Genomic DNA, 19,697 nt, shown 5'->3' with positions numbered 1-19,697 from the left:
GAAGGACTGGGCAGAGGTAAGCTGCTTGGTTAAAGTGTGTTATAATTCTGTAGCGGGACAGATTGTTCGCTGTTCTCGGGAAGGATTCTGTGTGTATGTACTACATTTTTCTTGTATGATTGTGCGTGAATGTATGAGCATTTAGTTGATTGTAAAACTCTTTGGATCAGTCCTAGAGGAAACAGTTAATGAATGCATGATAGAAGGGCAGAGTAGAGGGATGTGCTACTGTGTCAACGAGAGTATTAATTCCGTACTGAAACAGAAGTGAGTAAAAGACGGAATTCTGGTGAAATAGATTTTCTTTACTATTCTGTGGTTAGCGAAGCAGACAATGGAGATGTTTATATGTTGTAACTAATAGATTTTGTAGAATTTGACACGAAGTCTACTGAAAAAGTTTTGTAAAGGAGGGGTAGACGAGTGACAGGAGACAGGATAGGAGCGACTGCAGCGACTGCTGACGTCAAACAGACCGCGCTCTTATTGGATATTGGATCAGAATAGTGTTCGCGCTGGGATTGGTGCGTTGGTGTGAGCCGCGCAAGGATTGGAAAGAGTTACCCTATACTCTTGTGACGTAGACGCTCCAGGATTGGTGCGTTAGTGTGAGTCGAGCTGTTATTGGATGAAAAATCGTACTGTACAGTTGTAATACGGAAGGGATTAGAAAGTTTTGCTAAACGTTAAAATGTATTACCAAGAAGAGAAAAAGAAAAAATCTTTGTTTGGGAAAATAAAGCGCTGGTTCGACAAGGATAAAGATGTTAAAACAAGAGAAGGTATATTGTTACCTCCAACGAAAACGCCTGCATCCTTCATGGCTGCGAGATATGGGTATCATACCTGTATATGGTTGGAGAATTGGGTTAGGTATACTAGGGAAGATGGTGTCCTAGCATTCCCAGAACATGGTTCATTTAATCTGGCCGTGTTGAAAAATTTACGGGAAAAGATGTTGTGTCTTGACCCAAGACCAAGGCCGACACAGTTTGAGGCTTTAGTGGAATGGGAAGAGGAAGTACATGAGCGAGAAAAGCAGTGGTCTGGAGGCAATTACAGATACATGTTTGGAAGGAGGCATGATCGTGAAACTCATCATGATCGAGTGAAGAGATGGCGAGATGCTAGCATGTCAGAGGGATTATATCCTATGAGAACAGTTGACGAGAGAGAAGAAAGGAAGGGTGCGGAAAGGGTTCCTGAGGCAGAAGTGAGAAGATATGGAGTTAATGAGTATGAGGATGAGGTCTTGAATGACATGATTTACAAGAGACCACCTCCATATAGACCAGAACCAGAAGAGAGCACACCAGTTGTTTCTCCGATAAGAGATACATTGCGTATCATTGAGACAGAAAATGTGACACCTGAGTTAAGAAGTGGTAATCCTTTCAGGGAGAGAGAGAATCGATGTGGTGACGAGAATACGAGAGAATTAGCCAGAACTACATCAGAACTGACTGAAAAGATTAGAGAGCTGACAAAAAATCTGGAAGCTGTTACGGTGCCTGTAACCATAGGTCCAGTTATGCCTGTTTTTGATAAGCAGAGGACGAGTGAAAATGGTTTGGTGATTCCATATGTTGGGAATAAGATAACAAGTTTAGCTGGTCCCTCAGGAGATTCAGGAAGAAGGACAGAAAGTAGTGATCTGAGACAATCCAGACATGACACATGTAGTGAAGGATTAGAGGTACAGTCTAATTCGAGATTGGATGCTAGTGAAGCTAGTTGTTCAGGGATGCCGATTTTAGAACCGCAGAAGAAAGTGGTTCCAGTGAGAAAGACTACTGAAATAACAGCTGAAGATTTGAATGATTGGATGAAAGTCCTTCAAAAGAGGGATAAAGATTCACAGGCTATTGATGTGGCCAGGTTACGTGTAGAATTAGAAGAGCTTGTTGCAGGGACAGTTCCTACAGAAATTCTAAAAAATCATCATGATGGTGAACTGTTATTTATGTGTAAAAACATCACCTGGAGAGCAAGAAATACACATGACAGGTTAAGAGCAGTAGCGAATGAGCAGGGAGTTGACATTGATACGGTGAAAGCTTTGCAGAAGTCTTACAGGATGGATTTCACGGATAAAGACATTGAAAATCTGAATGGTACTGGTAGAACAGGACAGATTAAGGAAATGGTTGCATTGTTGCGAAGATGGGGTGATGTAGAGAAGTGGAAGGAGAAGAATCAGGGGACAGAACTTATTCAGCATTTCCTGTGAGAGAAAAAGAGAAAACAGTGGATGCTTATCCTATGAGAGAAATGCCTGGAGGAGGATATGTACATGTTCCATGGACCAGACAGGATATTTTATCATTTACGAATGATTTCCCTCGACTGAGAGAAAAGCCCGTCGAGTGGTATAGGCAGGTAGATAGGTTTGTGAAATTGTCAAAAGTGCTGTGTATTGACCTGAATAGTCTGTTTGATATAATTGTTCCAGCAGACTTGTGGACTGAGTGTAAAATAGTTGTAAGTTGGCCTACTGAGGAATATCCAAGAGATCAGAGAACAGGAGCACCAGATCCAGAGGTAATGAGAAAGTATGATCAGGTGATGGTATACCTGAAAAGTAAAGTACCTCCAAAAGAGACAGACTGGGTTAAAATAGATCGAACACAACAGGAAGCAAAAGAATCAGTTCATGCTTTTTATGAGAGGCTGATACTGGCTTTTAAACAATTCAGCGGGGATGAGCACCTGGGTGACAAAGATTTGAGTCATTTTGTATACAGATTTGTATATGGCCTGAGACCTGAGATTAGTGAGAGAATTCGTGAGCATACAGTGGACTGGCAGAGTAAGAAAATAGATGAGATTCTGAGACATGCAAAATACTTCAGTGATGAAATTGAAGCAAAACAGAGAAAGCTGAAAGAAAAAGCAATGTGGGCACAAGTGAAAGTTGCGGAAAGACAGGAAGCACAGTTGGTGGAACAGGCGAATAATGGAGGAAATAATGCAGGGAATAGGCCCAGGTATGCAGGGAAAGGAAAGGGGAATCTTGAGGAAGCCAAAAAGAAATTCCCTTGTCACAACTGTGGCCAACTGGGACATTGGAGATCTGAATGTACCAATCCACCATTAGCGAATAATGAGGGTAAAACATTAAATCAACAGGTGCAGAACGAGGGGAATAATCAACAGCAGCAACAACAGAAGGTTGTGAGACAGCAGAGTCAAGAGCCAAAACCGCCCTTGCCGCAGAATAGAGGGTCACAAAAGTACAATCAGGATTCAGGATTCTACAATGATGAGCAGGTAAACAAACAAAGGCGTTCTAACCAGGTACAACAGTACTTGTTAAAGAATGAAGGGAGTGAGTCTGAAGGTGATTATTGACGGTGCCGAAGAGAGGAGGAAGAGTGCATACTTGGTGCAACTCTAGAAATAGACCAGGCAGGACCATTTGTAGATGGGAAAATAAATGAAGAAAGTGTTACTTTTTTAGTAGACACAGGTGCGACAAGATCAACTGTCAGGTCAGCAGATATTAGAAATCTTCCTCTCTCGGATGAAGCAATCCAAGTAGTTGGTGTAGCAAATACACAAATCAAGACACGTCTTACTGAACCAGTAAGAGTACAAATAGGGAAATTTTCAGACATGCACAGATTTATTGTCTGTGACACTAGTCCAGTGAACTTGTTCGGCAGGGATCTGCTTTGTAAGATGAACTGTACAATTTTTTGTACACCGGATGGAATAGCTTTTGAGACACCAGATGAGGATGTTTTGTACCGAATGACTCTAGGAAATAGAGAGAGTGAAATGGTTGGTGCATTTGCTGTGTTTGATCCGGAGGATTTGCCTCAAGAGCTGAGAGATACAGTGAAAAGGACAGTTTGGGATTTTACTGGAGAAGATGTGGGATTGATGAATAATGTAGATCCTGTGAAAATTTCAGTGAAAGAGGGAATTACTTATCCTAACATTCCTCAGTACAAAATGACACCAGAAATAATTGAAGGAATAACTCCTATAATTGAGAAAATGATTCAGCAAGGAGTTTTGAGAGAACTACTGAGTAGCCCATGTAACTCACCGATAATGGGGCTAAAGAAGCCTAATGGGAAGTTCAGAATTGTACAAGATTTGAGAAAAGTTAACCAAATTGTGGTGGCATGCTGTCCCATTGTGCCAAATCCGGCAGTGATTTTGTATCAGATTCCACATGATGCTGAGTGGTACACAGTGATTGATTTGTGTCATGCTTTCTTTTCAATTCCATTGCATCATGACAGCCAGCCGATTTTTGCATTTAGGTTTGGCCAGCGTATTTTAGCATGGTGTCGTATCCCACAGGGGTATACAGAGAGTCCTTCGATATTCAATCAGTTATTGAAAAAATCATTGGAGAGCTTGATTATGCCTGAAAACTCAGTACTAGTGCAGTATATTGATGACCTACTTGTGGCATCAAAGACACGTGAAGCTTGTGAAGTAGATACTATAGCTTTACTGAATCATCTGGCAGATGGAGGGTTGAAAGTATCTCCAGCCAAATTGCAATTTTGCAAGAAAGAGGTGCATTATCTTGGACACAATATTGAAAAAGGTCTGAGAAAGGTGACTGATGACAGGATCAAAATCATCAGGGGAATGAAGGCCCCAACGACCCAGAGGGAAGTGAGAATGTTCCTGGGGATGGTGGGTTATTGTCGTCAGTGGATTAGTAACTTTTCTCTGATAGCAAGACCACTGATTAAGCTAACAAAGAGTGAGGTAAAAGACCCATTGGAACTAGATGGAGAACAAATGGCAGCATTTGAAGAGCTGAAGAGCAGAATGTGTGAAGCCCCTGCTTTGGGTATGCCAGACTATGAAAAGGAGTTTGAGTTGTACTGCAGTGAGAGAAATGGATGTGCACTTTCAGTGTTAATTCAGAAGCATGGACAGCTGAGGAGGCCTATTGCGTACTTCTCATCAACACTTGACCCTGTAGCTGTAGGTTTACCAGGTTGTTTGAAATCTGTGGCTGCAACATGCAGAAGCCTGGAACAGAGTGAGGGAATCATAATGGGATATCCTGTAAGGGTATTCGTAACTCATAATGTGGCAATTCTTTTGACAAGAAGCAGAACCCAGTACATGTCACATAGTCGGCTGACTAAATATGAGAAAGTCATTCTGGGAGCATCAAATGTGACTCTTGAGAGATGTGTGAATGTGAATCCAGCGACATTGTTGCCGGATATTGAAAATGTGGGTGTGAAGACAGAAGATGATCACAATTGTTTGGATGTGCTTGATTACTGTACAAAACCGAGATCAGACATAAGGGATCTTCCATTGCTTGAGAGTGATCATGTGCTGTCTGTGGATGGATCATGTCTGAGGAATGATGAGGGTGTGCTGAGTGCAGCATATGCAGTGTGCAAGGTTTCAGAGGTTATGAAAGCATCACCATTGAAAGGAGTGAAATCTGCACAAGTTGCTGAATTGGTGGCATTGACAAAAGCTTTCAAAATTGGAGAGAATCTGAGAGTGACTGTGATAACTGATAGTATGGATTTGGAGTTGTGCATGATTTTGGCCAGCCTTGGCTGCAGAGAGGTTTCTTTACGTCGAGTGGGACTCCAATAAAGAATGCTGAAGTGATTGGGAAATTACTTGAGGCGATACAGCTGCCTAAAGAGTTAGCAGTTGTGAAATGTGCTGCTCATGGACAAGGAGATGATTTTGTGACAGTTGGCAACAGATTTGCTAACGACATTGCACAATATTGCGCGAAAAATAATCACTCGATTAATAGGGAACGAGAAGGTGAAATGTCTTTTTGTTCTGTGATGTTTACTAATGTCCTAGAAACATGGGATGAAGTGAAACAGTTGCAGGATGAGGCAGGAAAGGAAGAAAAGAAAGACTGGATCAAGGCAGGTTGTGCCCCAAGAGAAACAGACCATGTGTGGGTCTATAGAGATGGCAGACCAGTCATGCCTAACTCTATACTGTCGACAATGGCAAGGATGTATCATGGCCAGGGACATTTGGGAAGGGATGCTATGATCAGGTCTTTTAAGCAGACTTGGTACAATGCAAAGTTCAGGACAATTGCAGAGAGCATCTGTCAAAGATGTTTGATTTGCCAGCAATTTAACACTGGGAAAAAGACAGTGGTGAGTCTGGGAACGATAGGCAGAGAAGGTGGTCCTTTCACGAGAATGCAGATTGATTTCATTGAAATGCCACAAGTGAATAGATTGAGGTATGTTCTAGTGGTAGTCTGCTTGTTCTCAAGATGGGTGGAGGCCTATCCGACTAGGAGAAATGATGGAGTAACAGTGGCAAAGTTACTGTTAAGAGAGTTGATTCCTAGGTACGGGTTTCCAGTAACGATTGAGTCTGATAGAGGTGGACACTTCTATAATGAACTCATGAGTTTGATTTGTGAAGCATTGAGCATACAGCAGAAGCTACATTGTGCATACAGGCCAGAGGCTTCTGGTGTCGTGGAGCAGATGAACGGCACGATCAAGAACAGGATTGGTAAGATGTGTTTAGCCACTGGAATGAAATGGCCTGATGTCTTGCCTCTAGTGCTAATGACTATTAGATCTACTCCAGATAGAACTACTGGTTTAAGTCCACATGAGATTTTGATGGGACGTGCAATGCGTCATGCATTTGTACCTGTCAATAAGTTGATGACAATAACTGATGACATGATTTTGGATTACTGTAAAGGCCTGGCTGACACAGTTCATTCTGTGTTTCACCAGATTGGAGAAGAAGCTACCACACTTGAGAAGAAGCAAGCTCATGATCTGAGTCCAGGGGACTGGGTGAGAATCAAAGTACACAGAAGAAGAAATTGCTTGGTTCCAAGGTGGGGAAGGCCAAGACAAGTCATTCTGACTACGACAACTGCAGTGAAGTGTGCTGGTGTGAAAAACTGGGTACATGCGAGTCATACTCTGAGAGTTCCAAACCCAAAGGATGGGACTGGTAAGGAGTATTTTGAAGAGTCAGATTCCAGTGATGATGAAGACACAGAACCAGTGAGAAAAAAATCAAAGTTCAGAGAGAGAACCATTGAGAGTCTCAGAAAGGAGATCAGATTCTGTAAGAGAGCCTGAAGTTCCAAAAAGCAGTGGAGGGAAAAGAAGAGAAAAGAGCAATTCCACAGAGACTACTCCTGAATCAGAAGAGGAGATTGAAGAACCACTTGAGATTATACCTGAAGAAGCAGGGTCAGAAGAAGATAGAGAGGGACAGATTGCGGAAGACCTCCGAGGAGGTGTAGGAAACATTCTTGACAAGCTAGGTGAAGGGACAAGTAGACAGCAAGAAGATTGCGTGTCGGAGACCCGAGGAGGGACAGAAGTAGGGAAGTCTCAAACAGTGGTGAAAAAGACTGTGGAGCGAAAGAAAACTGCTGAAGAACAAGAGGCATTTGAAACAGAATCAGATGAAAGTGAGAATGAGAAATCAGAAGGTCGAGTTCTGAGAAAGAGAACTTGGATTGGAGAAAGAAATAATAAAGAAATAAGGCCGAAAAAGGTTATAAGAGGAGATCTTTGGCCTAACAACAGAATAAAGAAGCTGAGATACAGACTGATACGAGCAAATACCTCGAAAGCTGAACAAGTGAATGAGGTGTCGAGTCAGAATCCAGCAAAAGGTGAAAAGAGAAAAGAGTCAAAAGAACCAGAGGAGATCAAGAGGATAAGAAAACCTAACCAGAAGTATAGGTCGCCGGAATGGACGTACGTGGCACTGTCTGAAGGTGAAGAGGCAGAAAGTCAAGGAAATCCAGAGGAGACCGTACGAGAAGTGGTTGAGGAAGATACAGGTGAAATCCTGAAAGTAATCTTGACTGACATTGGAGAAAAGTCGGATACTGAGGATATTGTTGGAGATCTAATACAATTTGATGTTGAAGAAGATGAAGTAAAAAGTGATGAGTATCCAAATTGAGTGAACAGAAGAAATCACTTGGAGAAAGTGAAAAGAAGAAAAACTGAAAATTTGTTGTTTGAAGTAATCCAGAGTTCTAGAAACTCAAGTAGTGGAGTAGTAGAGGCTAAGTCAAAAGACACGGTCAAAGTAGTAAAATGGCTAACATAGAGAATAACCAAAGTAGATGTGCCTTCTTAAGAAGATGGTGTAAAATGTGCTGCTGCTGTACTGGATTATTAATGCTACTATGGGGTGTTTTAGCTTTATTAGTTACTTTTAGAGTTACAATAGGTACATTTGAGATGCATACAGAGAATGTGACTAATGAAGGGAAGAGTTCACAAAAAGTAGTTCCAACTAGAATTAGTAATACTTACATACATAAAGATAGGTCAATTAATGATTTTTCTAGTAATGTTTTTTCAAAGTTGTTATACGAATATGTGAAAACAATGGAAGTTAGGGATTGCTACGTTTGTATGCAATTACCTGCATCCGTTTCAGAGGGTGTTACTTATCACCATTTACCAGCTACGTATGGAATTTCTTGTAGTGTGTTAAGTAGTGTTTTTTATTTGTTAGGAAAAATAGATTATGAGATGTCTAACAAAGATAACATTTTTGGGCAATTGCCAATGAACAAAAAGCTGAATCCAGCTAGAGAAGCTAACATTTTGGGTGAGATTTTTATTGAAAAAGAAGAATTAACATTAGATTACATTTTTAAGAACAATTTAACTTGCAGTCTGAAAGAAGAGGAGAAGGCTTTCCTAAATATGGTGGAGGAAAGGAGAATGAGCATGCATGAGAAAGCAGGGAAATATAAAATGAGTGAGACAATTTGGGACATTGAGATGGGAAAAGAATTGAGAAATGGGGCTAGTCCAACTTTGGCTCTAGATGCACCACAGAAGGGTAAGCTGTGCATTACAAGGAGGAAATCCCAATATGATACATATTTTGTTGGGACTAGTGAGTGTCATGATACATACTTCATTGCAACAGGATGGGGTTTCAAGGGAGGAGAAGATCCAATTTTCCCAGGAGTGTATTATGTTTGTGGGAACAAGGCTTATTACAGGTTGCCTGACCATTGGTATGGCACGTGTTATGTGGGCCTGGTCTTTCCAAAGATCTTTCATATAGATAGAATAGAAGATGTAGAACATATTAATTTACTAACGCGTTTTAAGAGAGAAACTTGGTCAGAAATAGTGGGTGACATTTTTGGAGCTTTAATTCCAGCAGTGGGAATTTCTTTGAATGCTTATGGAATTCGGAAGCCTTTCAACAGTGGTGGATCGCTTATCGACAAATACCGCTGGAGGGTTTCTTTTGGTGAATACGGAATTGATTGCTGTACGAGCCATGTCTATGCAAAATCGACTTGCCCTTGATATTCTATTGGCCAAGGAGGGTGGAGTCTGTGGAATGCTGAAAGTTCAACATTGTTGCACTTACATTCCAGACGAAAGCAAAGACCTGAAGGTCTATATCAAAAATATTACTGATTTGCATGAAGAATTAGTACCACTAGAAGCTGAGAGTATTTGGACTAAAATAGCTAATAAAATAGTTGCTGTTAAGAGTTTTATTGCAAAAATAGGTAGTACTATTATAGGTAAGATATTGTTTCCTTTGACTTGTATAATTGTTGCTTTATTGATACTAAGATTGGTGTGTTTGTGTTGTAAAAACAGGGGAGGGAAAAAGAAATTAATCAAAAGAAATAATGAAAAGAGAAATAAAAGGTTGAAAAGAGAACCACAAGAAATAGAATTAGAAGAATTGAGGGAGAGTGTTTACTTGGAAACAAAGAGGGATGATGAAAGGGTGTCTAGTGTGTAGTGTTGTGTAAGGAGAAAAAGACATTTCCAGTTTCTCCTAAAATGGGACTAAATTTTACTAAATTTTTTTAAATTTGTTTTTTTTGGGTTGTTTATTTGGTGATAATATCACCAAAGGGGGGATTGCTGGAGCAGAGTTTTCTGTTGAAAATCTATTGGGTTTTTTAAGCTCTGGTTTGTCTATTTGTCGGTAATTCAAAAATATTAATTCATAACTATTAATTGTTTTGTGTAAATGTTCTGATTAACCAATACGAATTAATAAGAGAAAACTACACGTGGGGATGCGTTCATGTTGCTTACTAATAATGTGCATGTTTTATTAAATGAATGTTGCTGAGTGCTGTTTATTTTAAAGCACAAAACGCTTTTGAATTGTCGTGTACTAATGCTTTTCTTGTGTTGCAAAGGCTAGATAATTACATACACATAAGGGTATTAGTGGGGTTAACACTGTTTAATCACTATGCTGTGGTAATGTTGTTTTTGTCTCTTTTAATTAAGATGGTACGTTTTGGCCTAGTAGAAAATGGCTGCCGTTTAAAGCCTGTATTCAAGTAGTCGAATTTTGATGAGAAGGCCTTGCTGAACATGGTCGAGAGTCATCTGACCACAGTCTTCGCCTGGTTTAAAGTTTTCCGTGAGGACAGCAGCTCTGGGCGAACATCCAAGTGTCCTTGGAGGACAAAGGAGCCACAATGAACTTTGTGATTGTAGCGCTGGTTCCGAGGAAATATGAATGCGAAAGAAACATTTGTAAATCTAGAGTTTCCTTCTTCCGTCTTTTTATTTTTTGTGATTTTTCTGAGCGGAGATTTTCCAAATGTAGCGATGCTACATCCTTTCCTTCTCGCTCTGCTCAGCGGTTCAGCGGACGTTTTAAACATTTTATGTTTCTTTCTTTTGTAATATTCATTATAAATATTGTTAGCCTAGAGAGGGTCTAAGGCCACTTCTTCCCAAACCTGCGTTGGTGAGGATCGATGCTGTGAGGACGGCGACTCGGGAGACTTCTACTGGGAGACCTGTCCTGACCCATTCTGACATTTAGCTAGAATAGGTAATTATGAGAATAATGATTTATTTTGATTGATTTCCTTTGACTAATTTTAGATAAAGTACCATCATTTTAAATACAGTGTTGGTGGTTATTTCTTGTCAATTATTGAGTACTCTATTTTGATTATTGTTGTATAGATTGTTTAGATCATGACTTAGGACAGTTACAATTAGGTCTTATCGACCTCAGTGTAGATGCAGGGTGTTTAGGAGTTTTTTCTTTCCACAGGTTCAGTGCTGATAGAGTATTTGAGCGTATGTTAGTAAAATGGGCCCAAGTGTATGATGAGTGTATGTGCGTGTAACTGTGAAATTACTCTATCCGTGGAAGTAGGGAGAATTTGTATACACCCCGATCTGCACCAGTAACACCAGTAACACAAGGGACGCACAAATAACATCTGCACAGATCCACGATGCCCCGGCTTCACACAGCCAAGTGCTCAGGAATTGTAATCCTAGCGAGAGTGGCTTGCACTCTAATAATGGTTTAGGTGTACAACAATTGGACAAGCAATCCCAACCCCCTGTTGACCCTAAAGTAAAAGCAGCAAATCATGAAGATAGGTCTATTTTAATACACGACACTAAGAGACTCCCTACCATAAATCTTCCCCCAGAGTCGTGCCCGCTGGTTGTAGTGTTTGCTGGGGTTCCGGAATTAAAAGATGAGCAGAGAGGATCACACCAGGAGCTAAAAAATAAACTCATCTATTGGCTGACTCAAAATAGACCATTAGCTAATAATCAGGATGGGGAAATTCTCCTGGTCAGAAGAGTGAATTGGATAGGGACTAGACCTAAAAACATTGAAGGAAATTGCATTATTGCTAACTTTAGGGACAGGGGGGTGGTTGAGAAAAATTTTAAGACAGGGATCATCTGGACGCACGAGCTGCATAAGGCCTTTGTCACTCAGCTACTTCTATTTGAGGCAGCAGGTATCAAATGAGGGACAGCATAATATATGGAGATGCGTGGAGGGACGAAACCCTAGCTTAAACTGGGCCCCAAATCGTATACGACAAGTGACAGGGATTTGGGAACGAGGACACCCATGTTGGGCAAACAGGTTTACCCCATTAAGGTCGCTAGAGGAGACTGACTGACTACTCATCCCACATTCCCCTGTAGTGCAGGCTGACACGGACCACAATAAACCCGATCTGAACGAATTGACAGGAGGAACCCTATCTATACATCGCTTGATCAAAGAGGATGGACAGTCATCATCAGGGTTGGGCAGGTGTAGGACTTCAGCAAGGATCTCAGAAGCGTCAGACCCCATCGCTAGGGGTTGCTTACAAACACCCCTAGGGATGGGAACTATAGCTCCAGATCCAATACAGCAGGATAGGAATTTGCAGAAACTATCTCCCAGGAATAAAGGGGGGCGGGTCAATATCACTCAAGGTATGTCAGGGGCAGGGCCGGTTAATATTGCGAAAGGGAGCCTGAAAATCATCTCTTGGAATATTGCAGGCATCGCAGGAAAATTCGACAATAAGGACTGGCGTCAATATATGGCCCACTTTCATATAATTTGCCTACAAGAAACCTGGGCAACGGATAACACCCACCTCCATATGGCTGGCTCCAAATGTTTCTTTACACCAGCACAAAAAACCTCCTCAGGTAGAGCCAAGGGCGGTTTGATAATATATGTAGATCTAAACATAGAAGGCAAATGGTCTAATGTGGATTGGTTCGCATGGAACATCCAGGCCCTGAGGTTTAGGAACAAAGGGTTTGGGCTTGTGTTGTTCAACGTGTATAACATCGGCCTCCCTGATAATGATATCTCCACTCTGAGGGAACTAGATGCTAAGTTGAATCAAGAACTTGCACCTGCCTATGGTGCTCGGGCAATGTCGACATTAGTAATGGGTGATTTGAACTGCCACTTATGCCCGCGGCTGTTACCGATCAATATGAACTGGTCAAAATGCCCAATAGAAAAAGGTCCCCATTTCAGCCACTCACTAAGTGGTATAGAATTGGGTAAGCTCATCCACTCTCACGATCTGGAACATACAATCGACATGATCCGACTGGGACCGGATGGCACACTCCCCCCTACCTTTAAAGGGAGAGGGTGCTCTTCCTATATAGATTACATTTTCGCCTCTAGATGTTTAAAAAACCGGATCATCGAAGTAGGTATTGAGTGGAGCCCATTTAGCGACCACAACCCTTTGGTTTTGGAGTTGTTTCATCAGGTTAAACAAAAGAACAAGCCAGTTGAGGGCATCCTTGAAAGTGTGACGGCCCAAGGCAGAAGACTTAAGTGGGCGAAATTAGATGGGGACAGATTTTATCGGTCCCTGATGGAAAGAGGCAAGTCACTCATTGATGAGTGTTTAGACCTCTCTGTGGCAGGGGCGCGTTTAATAAATGCATTTGGACAAATAACCAGCTTGGTGGAAGGGTTATTGTTGACCAAGGCCCCAAAGATAACCCTCCCTTACTTGCCGAGATGGTTTGACGGGGGTTGCACACGAGCTTTGAAGGACTTAAAAAATGCCCTGAGCAGCAAACCTAGGGACCCAGTAAAAGTTAACACATACAGATTTACATATAGGATGGAGCTAAAAAGAAGGAAAGTAACACTGCAGGGGGAAGCATGGGCGGCCATGAGGGAGGCCTCTGAAAAAATGGGTTTCACAGAATTTTGGAGATTAATAAATTCCCCTTGTTTTCAAGATAATAATGCCCCTGAGGTCGCAACAAACATCCTACCGGAACAGTGGATAGCTCACTTCGAGGGCCTGTATAACCATGAGGAGGAAGATAGGATAGAGTAGGGGGGAGTGAACACGCAGGGAAAGACGTTGGAATTCTCCCTAGAAGAAATGAGACTGGGCATTGAGGGACTCACCAAAAATAAAGCCCCGGGCCCAGATGGGACCCCCCCGGACTTGTTCCTGAGTAACGTGGAATTATGGGCCCCTATTTTAACAAGAGTAATAAACGCGGCCATTATGGTCGGTCTGCCTCGGTCTTGGTCATCGGCCATTATAGTACCCATTTTTAAAAAAGGTAACAGAGATAACTCCCAATGCTACCGCCCTATTTCTTTGATAGATGTTACAGCTAAAATCCTGGGAAGAGTAATCCTGAATCAATTGACCGAGTGGGCTGAGGATAATAACATCATCTCAGACGCCCAGTATGGTTTTCGGACCGGTAGGTCTACCAGCGACCAATGCCTGAACCTATACATGCTGGTAGCAAAGTACATCAAAACCAGCAACGAAGCTATGTATTTGGGGTTCATGGACTTGGCCGCTGCATTCGACCATGTCAATAGGAACAAGCTCTGGGCAATGATGAACCAACTTGGAATTGACCCAGGTATAATCTGTACACTGAGGGAATTGCACAGAGAAACCTCCACCAGGGTACGTTATAACAAGGACGGGGGGCTGACTGATTCCTTCAGTTGTACTAGTGGCGTGAGGCAGGGATGTATTTTAGCTCCTTTCTTATTTTCGTTATATATTAATAATTTGGAACAATCTCTTAATAACCTAAAAACAGACTGCCCAAGGGCGGGGACTCGTAATATCCCAGTGCTGTTGTTCGCAGATGATGCGGTTCTCCTGGCGCGAACTCCTAAAAGCCTGCAGATTCTAATTGATGGGTTCGTAAAATTTATGGAGGCGTTGGATTTGTCTGTCAATTTAAAAAAATCATATGTAATGACAGCAGGTCACAAACCACGGACCAGTTATACTTATAGAATTGGCAGCCACACATTAGAAAGGGTGCAATCGTTCTCGTATTTAGGTGTGCTCTTCGATGAGTCACTGAAATTTGCACCCCTGGCTCAGGAAAGGTGTGGCAAACTGGTGGCATCATTTGGGGCCATTTCAGGTTATGGGAGGAGAGTTGGCCGCTGGTGTCCGGAACAAACAATGAACATATATGGCTCAATGTGTTGTACTAAAACCATGTACGGCTCAGAGGTATGGGGATTTATAAACCTTGATGGTTTACAAAGGGAGGAAAATAAAATATTTCGCTCTGTATTGAAAGTCCCTAACTGCACACCAGCTGTAATAGTCCACAAAGAACTAGGAAGACCTTACCTAGAGGATTTGATTAAGTTTAGACCAATCCTGGCCTGGCTCAAAATATGGACGAACCCGGAAGCCGCATTGAGTAGGTTGATCATACAAGATTGCCTTGGTAGAGACAAAAGCCTGAATATCCCATGGCTTAATTATGTTAAGTCTAGCCTGGAATATATGGGTCGCCAAGAGCTGTACTTAAACCCCTCATTGATTATTGCTCAGGATAAGCTTAACCTGAAGAGAATTCTTATGGAATTAAGAGTATCAGGCAGAATTACAATAGAAGGGAGTAAACCAACAGTGAGTACTTATAGCAGGCTTGAAACTACTGAAGGGATGGAACCGTATCTTTGTGTCATGTATAATGCTCAAGATAGGTTTTTAATGTCACGTTTTAGGCTCAATTTTTTATCTCATTTGTTAGCTGATCCAGCTGGTTTTAGTCACTCAATTGAGCAGAAGGGTGCCTGCGGCTGCGACAATAGGTCTCCGCAGGACACCCTTCATTTTGTACTTTTATGTCCCATATATGCAATCCCAAGATGCAGATTTTTAAAAGATATTTTAAAAAAGGCTAGGCTCACTCGAGCCAAAGAGGCATTGACCTTCCTACAAAGGGCTAGTGACCCGCTAACATTGTGTGCGGTGATAATTTTCTTGAAATTTGCACTTAGACTCAGGGTAACTAGAGGCCAGTATTAAGCACGACCACTGTTGACCCCCTACTCGTCATTTTGACTACGTTTTTAAGATAGATTTTCTGTGACTAATGAATGATTTGTATGTACATAGATTCAGTCAATGTTCTGTATAATCATTTAATATTGTTTTATTTGTATATATGTGTACTCTTTTATGATGGTTTTTAACCACCGAATAAAGAACTATTGAATTGAATTGATTAGAATGTATAACTGCCCAAACAAACTCTTTATTGCAACATTAGAATTATGAAAGACTGGGGAAATTCGAACTAACTAGCAATACAAAAAAACTAAATACAAAAAAAAAAATCTAATTATACCATTCTGGTTTGAATGCAGGTCTTTGATGACAGTCCATAGGTCACTGTCCTCTGTTAGGATTGTAACTTCTGAACTGCAGGTAATCAAAGAATCTCTGTGACAAAGGCAGTAACCCACTGAGCTATCCACGTTAACTACAGTTTATCTGCATTTAAAAACTACAAACAGACAAAAGATTGCTCTCAAGCAGGATCATTAATCCCCAGAGTTATCTTGATATTTTAATAGTTGTCCTGCATCCTTGGCAGTCATGATAATGATACAAAAAATTTAAACAAACGATTTAAATGAAATATACAGGGCACACAATGTGTCTTACTCACAGATGAAAAAAACTCAACAATAGCCACACATTCTCTTACCTGCTCCTTAGGAACTATGTCACAGCCCGATCTGATAAACAGCTCAAGGGGTCAGGAAGGTCAGGAAAATGAACCCGCATAAACAAACTCCTCTTCACCAGCGCTGAAAAGAATGAAATATCCAGGCAGCAGGACGGTACACAAATCCAGTGCCAAGGAAAGGATTTGTCACCTTCGCCATGTCCCTATTGTACCTGCACGAGTGGGCGGGGACACAGCCCACATTTCGAATGGGAGATACAGATGCGTGATTGGGGGTGCGAGCCCAGGCCCAATCACGGAACTCTTAAAGAAAGAAGGAAAATAACGTTCAGAGAACGTTTTAAATTGCAAAGGCCATTTTCTGTTGGCCTTGCTGATGTCACTGCGCCAAGGTTCATGTTTGGGTGGTAAACAAAAGTGGTTCTACCCTATCTAGAAGTGAAAGTTAATCATATTTATTTATTTTTAATTTTAAGTGATGGTAAGTAAGGTGAAGATGAGTGATCCATGAGGTGTCACGGAAAACACTATGTGTTTTTAAAATACCCCTCACACACTATGAATCCCATAGTGTCATGCTTCATCATGGGGGTCTTCCCGTCCCTCTACGGGGCGGGGCGTGCTACTACCTACGAATACGTGGGAGCACTGTTGTTATGAATAGATAGGCTATGTGTAGTGAAGGGATGTGAGTGTTAGGGTTTTGTGTAAGATATAAAAATTAAAACGACACTGGCTAGTAGAAAAAAACAATTTTATTCGGTTCTCTAGCTGGGAGCGTTAAAAATGGGGAAGAGTGTAGGAAGTGTCACAAATTTGTGGCTGCCTACTGGGTCAACATGTTTCGTAAGCAGTCCCCACTGCTTTACTCATCAGGACCGACAATTAGTAATCCCTATTGCACTCAATAGAATTAGTAATATGGTTTGTATGCTGATACTATGAATAAAGAGGGGCGTCATTACGCCCCAAAACCAGTCGCACAGCAACATACACAAGTCCGCAAATATTTAAATTAATCCGTGTTTTGGTGATTGTTCGATCAATTTTCTGCTTCAACTCAACTCCACTTGCTCCACACTTGGGGAATCATACAATTTCCCAGGTTTCCTATGTTTCTGATGAGACCATCCGGACTTCTATCACAAACACGATAAACGCATGATTCATCCCAGGCGTATTCTTTTTATTAAAAACCCAATGCATTTCGGACTGCACGAGTCCTTCGTCAGGGGTTACTACAAATAAAACATGTCGTAATTAATAATCAAGTACATGTAGCATGATACATATCTTCAACAATATCCTATGTCTAGCGATAATCTCTTATACTCCTCAAATTATTGTGCACAAATGTGAAAACAAAAAAAAGAATAAATAAAATATGCAAACATCCCCCTTATTATCTTGCCCCCGTGAACATCCCCTTCTGCTTTATGCTGCGGAGTTTCTTAGCTAACTACCATATCCCGTGTATATGTTTAATAAAATCCCTTTAATGGACAGCCACTCGCTTTGAACTGATATGAATGTCCCCTATCTATCGCGTTCTATTACTAAAACATCAGTGAGTATTACTCCTGTGAGTGATTTAACGCTCCTAAATGAGGCATTCCGCCCGTGAGGTCCTGACTCTGTTGCACCTCCCTCTATTTTCCCTGTTTCAAACGATCATGCCCTATTGCATTCAGCTAAAGTGCGCACGTACCTGCCCCGGGATGTTACAATCTCTCCGTCCTCATCTCGGATAAAGTGTTAACCCGCCTGCTAAAACGCTCGGTTATTAAACCTCGCGTGAAAATTGAAATCCCTCTCTGGTGCGTGCGTGTGCTAATTAGTCACCTGGTCAGAGCCTTTACTACTCCGCAGTTGATTAAAACTACAATCCCCAAAGTGCATTGCTTGTTCATATTCCCAATGCCTACACAAACATAAAAGTGCTGCAGTAATGATTTCCAAAATAAAATCGTCCATGAATTAAATAAACATGCGTGAAACAGATGCTATTTACAAATGCTGCTTTCCCTCTTTGTTGAAGAAACTGCTTGACATATGACCCCCAGTTCAAAAAGAACGTGATGTTAAAGCCTTTGTGTGGAACGAGCTTCCAACTCCATTTCGTCTTTTCACCTGCTTAACATACTGGGTGCAAACCACAAATAGGGCAATAAATCATGATTAATGAAGGGAAGTAATGGGATGCACACCAAAATTCAATTCCGATTCCAATGTTTGTCAGAAGTCATCCAGGAGTGCGTGCGTAACTGGTATAGTGCCTTGCCCTGATGGCACTAGATATACTATGAATAAAGAGGGGCGTCATTACGCCCCAAAACCAGTCGCACAGCAACATACACAAGTCCGCAAATATTTAAATTAATCCGTGTTTTGGTGATTGTTCGATCAATTTTCTGCTTCAACTCAACTCCACTTGCTCCACACTTGGAGAATCATACAATTTCCCAGGTTTCCTATGTTTCTGATGAGACCATCCGGACTTCTATCACAAACACGATAAACGCATGATTCATCCCAGGCGTATTCTTTTTATTAAAAACCCAATGCATTTCGGACTGCACGAGTCCTTCGTCAGGGGTTACTACAAATAAAACATGTCGTAATTAATAATCAAGTACATGTAGCATGATACATATCTTCAACAATATCCTATGTCTAGCGATAATCTCTTATACTCCTCAAATTATTGTGCACAAATGTGAAAACAAAAAAAAGAATAAATAAAATATGCAAACATCCCCCTTATTATCTTGCCCCCGTGAACATCCCCTTCTGCTTTATGCTGCGGAGTTTCTTAGCTAACTACCATATCCCGTGTATATGTTTAATAAAATCCCTTTAATGGACAGCCACTCGCTTTGAACTGATATGAATTTCCCCTATCTATCGCGTTCTATTACTAAAACATCAGTGAGTATTACTCCTGTGAGTGATTTAACGCTCCTAAATGAGGCATTCCGCCCGTGAGGTCCTGACTCTGTTGCACCTCCCTCTATTTTCCCTGTTTCAAACGATCATGCCCTATTGCATTCAGCTAAAGTGCGCACGTACCTGCCCCGGGATGTTACAATCTCTCCGTCCTCATCTCGGATAAAGTGTTAACCCGCCTGCTAAAACGCTCGGTTTTTAAACCTCGCGTGAAAATTGAAATCCCTCTCTGGTGCGTGCGTGTGCTAATTAGTCACCTGGTCAGAGCCTTTACTACTCCGCAGTTGATTAAAACTACAATCCCCAAAGTGCATTGCTTGTTCATATTCCCAATGCCTACACAAACATAAAAGTGCTGCAGTAATGATTTCCAAAATAAAATCGTCCATGAATTAAATAAACATGCGTGAAACAGATGCTATTTACAAATGCTGCTTTCCCTCTTTGTTGAAGAAACTGCTTGACATATGACCCCCAGTTCAAAAAGAA

General features: G+C 41.4%; 1 protein-coding gene across 1 annotated transcript in view; it reads right to left on the bottom strand.

Annotated features, from left to right (window-relative positions):
* The window catches only part of ENPP4 (ectonucleotide pyrophosphatase/phosphodiesterase 4), a 150,005-nt gene extending 130,575 nt beyond the window's left edge, over positions 1–19,430 (bottom strand). Inside the window, exons 1-2 of the mRNA XM_085610542.1 lie at positions 19,332–19,430; positions 17,971–18,861 (exon numbers count right to left, since the gene is read on the bottom strand). The gene's annotated coding sequence lies outside the window, so the exon portion shown is untranslated. The remainder of the gene's footprint in view (positions 1–17,970; positions 18,862–19,331) is intronic.
* Between the last annotated feature and the right edge of the window lie 267 nt (positions 19,431–19,697).

This window comes from Triturus cristatus, chromosome 6 (assembly GCF_964204655.1).
Source record: "Triturus cristatus chromosome 6, aTriCri1.1, whole genome shotgun sequence".
NCBI classification, from domain to species: Eukaryota; Metazoa; Chordata; class Amphibia; order Caudata; family Salamandridae; genus Triturus; species Triturus cristatus.
Note: the sequence above shows the minus strand (reverse complement) of the source record. Positions and strands in the feature narration are given on the sequence as shown.